The sequence below is a fragment of the Sciurus vulgaris genome, assembly GCF_902686455.1.
Source record: "Sciurus vulgaris genome assembly, chromosome: 9".
Classification (NCBI taxonomy): Eukaryota; Metazoa; Chordata; class Mammalia; order Rodentia; family Sciuridae; genus Sciurus; species Sciurus vulgaris.
The window spans coordinates 90,473,094-90,480,868 of NC_136469.1; positions in this window are offsets into that span (position 1 = coordinate 90,473,094).

The window sequence follows — 7,775 nt, forward strand, 5'->3', positions numbered from 1 at the left end:
ACCACACCTACTTCTGATTACCACTCAATTAATCTGATCAGGTGATTAATTCACTGCTCAGCTTAAGTCTGTCACAACCCAATCATATTCCCTCTGAACCATCTCCCATAGTCTCACATGTGAGCTCTTGGGGCACACATCACATCAAAATTGTAACATGTTTTATCTCTTTTGATACAAAGACCACCATCTAAACCTCACAAGAAACTTCTTCATCATAAGATATAAATTCAAAATAAATATTAAAACCTTTTTTTGTCATTTTCCTACTTCTTTATTAGTGCACTAAAATTGTACAAACTGATAGAATGTGAGGTGGCATATTTGTACATGCACACACATATGCAATATAACTATAGAAATTGGACAGTCTCATTCCCCAGCAATTTCCAACAACCCTTTCCTTTCCTGATCTCCCACTGAATTTTTGTGAGATATGCCCGCATCTTTCTTTTTCATACTAAATAGTATGAATCTACATTGTGTACAACCATAGAAATTAAATGATGTACCCCATTTGTGTACAATGAATCAAAATGCAGTCTGTAAAAAATTTAAAAATAAATAAATAATTTAAAAAATAAAGAACAGTTTCCTCAATAAATGTGACATGAAAACTGAATTTCCATATGTAGAAGAATAAAATTATACCTCTATCTTTCACCAAATGAATCATCAATTCAAAATAGATTAAAGACATAAATGTAACAAAACAAAGTACTAGAAGTGAATCTTCTGACCATTGACTTGGACAAAGGGTTATTGACTCTAACCCAAAAGCACAACCAAGAAAGGTAAAAATTGAAAAATGTAACAGCAAAGGAAACAATCATGAGAATTAAGAGAAAACATATGGAATGAGAGAAAATATTTGCAAACCATTCATCCAACAAGTGATTAACATCATCAATATATCAAGAGCCCAGTCACTTCACCATGAGCAATTAAAAATAGGAAAAACACGTAAATAGAAATTGCTCAAAAAGAAGATATACAGGTGACTGACAAGTGTATGCAAAAGAAAAAAAAAAAACCTCACCATCAATAATTTTCAGGAAAACACAAATCAAACCACAATGAGGTATCTTACTCCAATTAGAGTGAATACTAAGTAAAGACAAAAAATAAGAATTGGCAAGAACACAGAGACCAGAGTAGACTTTTACACTGTTTGCAGGAATATAAGTTAGGTTATACATTTGAAAGAGTATGGAATGTTTAGAAAAAAGAATAAATAGAAATACCAGGACATGTAACCATTTTCTTTCTCGGTATGTGTACAAACAAAAGACATCTTCTTGTCAAAGAAATATCTACATAGTCATGTTGCTTTCAAAACTCTTCACAATACCAAAGACATGTAATCTAACCAAATGTCCACCAAAAGGTAAACAGATATAGAGAATGTGGAATATGAACAGAATTATTTGTATTTAATATATTTTATATAAATATTCAATCATATTGTTTGCAAAAGTTGACAAATTTCATTGTGACATGTGTACATATATTGTGCTTTAATCATATCCTCCCTGTGTGATACTTCCCCTCCTCTCTCTCTCCTCTAACTCCTTTCCCTTTTCTTAAAGTACCTCTTTCTTGTCCTGTTTTATTCTTCCCATAATGAGAGAAAATATGTAATACTTGTCATCTTGTGTATGGTTTATGTCATTTAAAATGATGACCTTCAGATGTCCACTTGCCCATCATCCTCCAGTAGCCTGCAGACTGCCCACAGACTGTCAGTGGTTCACCAGCTGACTGCTGTTGCCTGGAAGTCCAATGTCACAGTACCCACAGGTTTGGTTACATGTGACTGCTGCCACCTTGGGACAGCCAGGACCTACAGGACCCCAGCCTGAATGAACGCATCCCACCTCCAGGAGTCCTGGCCTGACTGACTGTGCCACACCTCCAGGACCCTCCTGGCTCAACCAACCATGCCAAGCTCCAGCACACCACATGGACTCAGTGCCCACACCCCAAACTGCATCTCCCCATTTGCCAATAACTTTGGAAGCCAGTATGGTCATTTTGATTTATCCTGGAAGCAGAAGCTACCATCTTCTCAGGATGGGCAAATCCCATCTTGAGAAGCCTGCTGGAGACTGGAAGCTCATTGTCAGGTAAGTTTCATGCTGAACGACTGGGAGGTTTGAATAGGATATGACTGTTAGAGTGTAGAAATTTTTTCTCTTTTTGATAATTTTTAAGTTTTTATTTATTTTTCTTGCTCTATTATCCTTTTGTTTACCTGTTTCCTCAGAGTCTCTTTCTCTCTTTTCTCATGCTAACCAACTTCTTTGATTACACTTGCACTCTTTCTATGATCTAGAACTTCTATATATTCTTTTCTTACCCTATTAACAGTTACATCCTACACCCCTACACTCCTCCCTATCCTCTTTGTCCTTCATTAGAAACTACAGACCTCATTGCAAATCTATTTGTTATACTAACTATAGATAATAATTGAACTCATCCTTTCTGTTTATTATGGACAATATTGTTAACATCTTTATAGGGGTTATATGATTTAGGGCTTCATATTGTCTGTATGGGGTGCTGCTAATATTGATCTCCCCCTTAAAGAAGAGGCTTTGGAAACCTGCAGGGTCACTCGAAGCCTGTGGGGGAAAACTGCAATACCCCAGGTCTTCTTTGCTAGAGGGGAAGACATGTGAACAACATGAAAAAACAAGGGAAGAAAGTATTCCAAACAAACCAAGATTCTCTGTTAATAGAATCCGACAATAGCATGGTAGAAGAAATGAAGAAATGTCAGAAAAGGAGTTCAGAATATAGATGATTAAAATGATTCACAAAGCAAAAATGAGATAAGAGAGCAAATGCAGGCAATAAATGATCACTCCAATAAGCAGTTGAAAGAGCAGTTGCACGAAGTAAAAGATCATTTCAACAAAGAAACTTCTGGAAAAAAAAAAAAACAGAAATATTTAAAATGAAGGAAAAAAGGAACCAAATAAAAAACCCAATGGAAAGCATCACCAACAGACTAGATTACTTGGAAGACAGAACCTCAGACAATGAAGACAAAATATTTAATCTTGAAAATATAGTTGAGCAAACAGAGAAGATGGTAAGAAATCATGAGCAGAACCTCCAAGAACTATGGGATATCATGAAAAGACCAAATTAAATAATTATCAGGATTGAGGAAGGCCAGAGGTGACAAACCAAAGAAATGAACAACTAATTCAATGAAATAGTATCAAAAAATTCCCAAACCTGAAGAATGAAATGGAAAAATCAAACACAAGAGGTTTACAGAACACCTGCACAAAATTACAACAGAGCCACACCAAGGCACATTATAATGAAGATGCCTAACGTTCAAAATAAAGATAGGATTTTAAAGGCTGTGAGAGAAAAACATCAGATTACATATAGGGGGAAAACCAATATGGATATCAGCAGATTTTTCAGTCCAGACCCTAAAATTTAGAAGGGCCTGGAAAAACATATTTCGAGCTCTGAAAGAACATAGGTGCCATCCAACAATCTTATTCCCAACAAAATTAACCTTCAGATTTGAAGATGAATAAAATCCTTCCATTATAAACAAAAGTTAAAAGAATTTACAAATAGAAAGACTGCAGAATCTGCTCAACAAAGTATTCCATAAGGAGGATATGAAAAAAACAATGTAGGTCAGCAAAGGGAGGAACTACCTTAAAGGAAAAATCAACCAAAGGAGAAACAAAGTGAAGCTAAAAAAAATAATAATAATAAGCCCAAATGACTGGGAATACAAATCATATCTCAATAATAACCCTGAATGTTTGTTGCTAAATTTATCAATCAAAAAGCATAGACTGGCAGATTGGATTAAAAAGAAAGACCAATATTCTGACTTCAAGAGACTCATCTCATAGAAAAGGACATCCACAGACTAAAGGTAAAAGAATGGGGAAAAAGAAACCTACCATGCACACACATTCAGTAAAAAATCAGGGAACTTCCATCCTAATATCAGATAAAGTGGACTTCAAGCCAAAGTTAGTCAGAAGGAATAAAAAAGGACATTTCATACTGTTTGCAGGAACCATAAATCAGGAAGATCTAACAATCATAAATATTTATGCCCCAAACAATGGCGCATCCATGTACATCAAACAAATTCTTCTCAAATCCAGGAATCAAATAAACAACAACACAATAATTCTTTAACACACCACTGTCACCACTGCATAGATCTTCCAAACAGAAACTAAACAAAGAAACCATGGAACTCAATAGAACAATCAATAACTTAGACTTAACAGACATAAGTAGAATATTCCATCCATCAATGAGTGAATACACTTTCTTCTCAGCATATATGGATCCTTCCCTAAAATGGACCATATGTTATGCCACAAAGCTACTCTTAGCAAATACAAAAAGACAGAGATACTGCCTTGCATTCTATCATATCACAATGGAATGAAATTAGAAATCCAATGATGAAATAAAAAACAAAAACCACTACAATACCTGGAGACTAAATAATATGCTACAGAATGAAGCAACAATATCAGAAAACATCAGGGAGGAGATAAAAAATGTCTTAGAGGTAAACAAGAACAATGATGAGACATATAAAAATCTCTGGGACACTCTGAAAGCAGTAATATGACAAAATTTTATTGCATTGAGCTCATACATAAAAAGAATAAAAAGTCAACAACTAAATGAACTAACGTTACAGCTCAAAGCCCTAGGAAAAGAACAGAACACCAAAAGTAGTAGAAAACAGGAAATAATTATATTCAGAGCTGAAACCAATGAAATTGAAACAAGAGAATTCAAAAATTGGCAAAACAAAAAGTTGGTTCTTTGAAAAAGTAAACAAAATTGATAAACCCTTAGCCACACTAATGAAGAAAAGGAGAGAGAAAACTCAGTTTACTAGAATTTGTGATGAAAAAGGAAAGGTCAGGACAGACACCATTGAAATTCATAATATAATTAGAAGCTACTTTGAAAATCTATACTCCAACAAAATGGAAAACATCAAAGCCTTAACAAGTTTTTAGACATATATGATATCCCAAACTGAATCAGGAACACACACAATTTAAACAGATAAATTTCAAGCAATGAAATAGAAGAAGCCATCAAAAGCCTATTAACCAAGAAAAGCCCAGTACCAGACAGATTCTTAGCTAGTTTTATAAGACTTCAAAGAAGAACTTATACAAATACTCCTTAAAGTATTTCATGAAATAGAAAAAGAGAGAACCCTTCCAAATTCATTCTGTGAAGTTAGTATCACTCTGAAACCAAAACCAGACAAAGACACATCAAGGAAAGAAAATTTTAGACCAATATCTCTAATGAATATAGACGCAAAAAAATCCTTAACAAAATTATGGCAAATCACATACAAAAACATATTAAGAAGGTAGTGCACCATGATCAAGTGGGGTTCATCCCTGGGATGTGAGGTTGGTTCAACATCCAGAAATCAGCAAATCTAATTCATCACATCAATAGACCTAAGGTTAAGAATCATAGGATTATTTCAATATATGCAGAGAAAGCATTTGACAAGATATAACACCCCTTCATGTTCAAAACACTAGAAAAATTAGGGTTAGTAAGAACATACCTCAAAATTGTAAAGGTTATTTATGCTAAGCCCAACAGCCAACACCATTTTTAATGGAGAAAAACTGAAACAAGACAGGGATGCCCTCTTTCCCCACTTCTATTCATCATCATGCTTGAAATTCTAGCCAGAGAAATTAGACATACCAAAGAAATTAAACGGATATGAATAGAAAAAGAAGAACTCGAGCTATCACTATTTGATGATGACATGATTCTGTATTTAGAGGACCCAAAAAGCTCCACCAGAAAATATCTAGGCCTAATAAATGAATTCAGCGAAATAGCAGGATATAAAATCAACACATACAAATCTAATGCATTTTTATTCATAAGTGATGAATCATCTGAAAGAGAAATTAGGAAAACAACTCCGTTCACAATAGCCTCAAAAAAAATAAAATACTTGGGAATCACTCTAACCAAAGAGGTGAAAGACCTCTAAAATGAAAACTACAGAACATTAAAGAAAGAAATTAAATAGAACCATAGAAGATGGAAAGATCTCCCATGTTCTTGGATAGGTATAATTAATATTATCAAAATGGCCATACTACCAAAGGTGCTATACAGATTTAAAGTAATTCCAGTTAAAATCTCAATGACATTCCTCATAGAAATAGAGAAATCAATCATGAAATTCATCTGGAAGAACAAAAGACCCAGAATAGCCAAAGCAATCCTGGGCAAGAAGAGTTATACAGGAGGTATCACAAAACCAGAACTTAAACTCTGCTAAAGAGCAATAGTAAGAAAAATGGCATGGTATTGACACCAGTATAGACAGGTAGACCAGTGGTACAGAATACAAGATAAAGAGACAAACCCAAATGAGTACAGTGCCAAAAACAAAGGTGCCAAAAACATACAATGGAGAAAAGAAAGCCTCTTCAACAAATGGTGCTGGGAAAACTGGAAATTCATATGCAGTAAAATGAAATTAAACCTCTATCTCTCACTCTGTACAAAAGTCAAATCAAAATGGATCAAGGATCTAGGAATTAGTCTTGAGACCCAACTATAAAATAAATTAGGCCCAACTCTTCATTATGTTGTCTTAGGACCAGACTTCCTTAACAAGACCCTCATAGCACAAGGAATAAAAGCAAGAATCAATAATGGGATGGGTTCAAACTAAAAAGGGTTTTCTCAGCAAAGGAAACTATCAAAAATGTGAAAAGAGCATACAGAGTGGGAGAAAATCTTTTCTACACACACTTCAGATGGAGTACTAATCTCCAAAATTTATAAAGAACTTGAAAAACTTTAGACCAAAAATGCAAAGAACCCAATCTATAAATGGGCTAAGGAACTGGTCAGACACTTCACAGTGGAAGATATACAGGTGATCCACAAATACATGGAAAAGTGCTCACCATCTGTAGTAATTAGAGAAATGCAAATTGAAACTAGCCTAAGATTTCATCTAACTCTAATTAGAATGACTGTTACCAAGAACACAAGCAACAATAGGTGTCGGCATGGATGTGGGGAAAAACATTGCTGGTAGAATTGCAAGTTGGTGCAGCCACTCTGGAAACCAGTGTGGAGATTCCTCAGAAAACTTGGAGTGGATCCACCATTTGACCCAGCCATCCCACTCCTTGGCCTATACCCAAAGGGCTTAAAATCAGCATACTACAGTGATGCAGACACATCAATGGTTCATAGCTGCTCGATTTACAATAGCTGGATTGTGGAACCAACCACAATCCAGCTATTGAGGCCCTTCAATTGATGAATGCATAAAGAAACTGTGGTATATATACACAATGGAATATTACTCAGCTATAAAGAAGAATAAAATTATGGCATTTGGTGGTAAATAGATGGAGTTGAAGAATATCATGTTAAGTGAAATAAATCAATCCCCCAAAAAAACCAAAGGTTGAATGTTTTCTCTGATTACTGGAGAATTATACAAAATGGGGGGGGGGTGTGGAAGAGTAGTGCAGAAGAAGAATGGAAGAACTTTGGATGGTGTAAAGGAAAAGGGGGCTGGAGTGGGTGGAGAAAGGATAGATAGTAGACTGAGACAGACCGTATTACCCTATGTATATGCATGATTACACGAATGGTGTGAATCTACATTGTGTGCAACCATAGAAATGAAAAGTTGTACCCTATTTGTGTACAATGAATCAAAAAGCAGTTATAAAAAT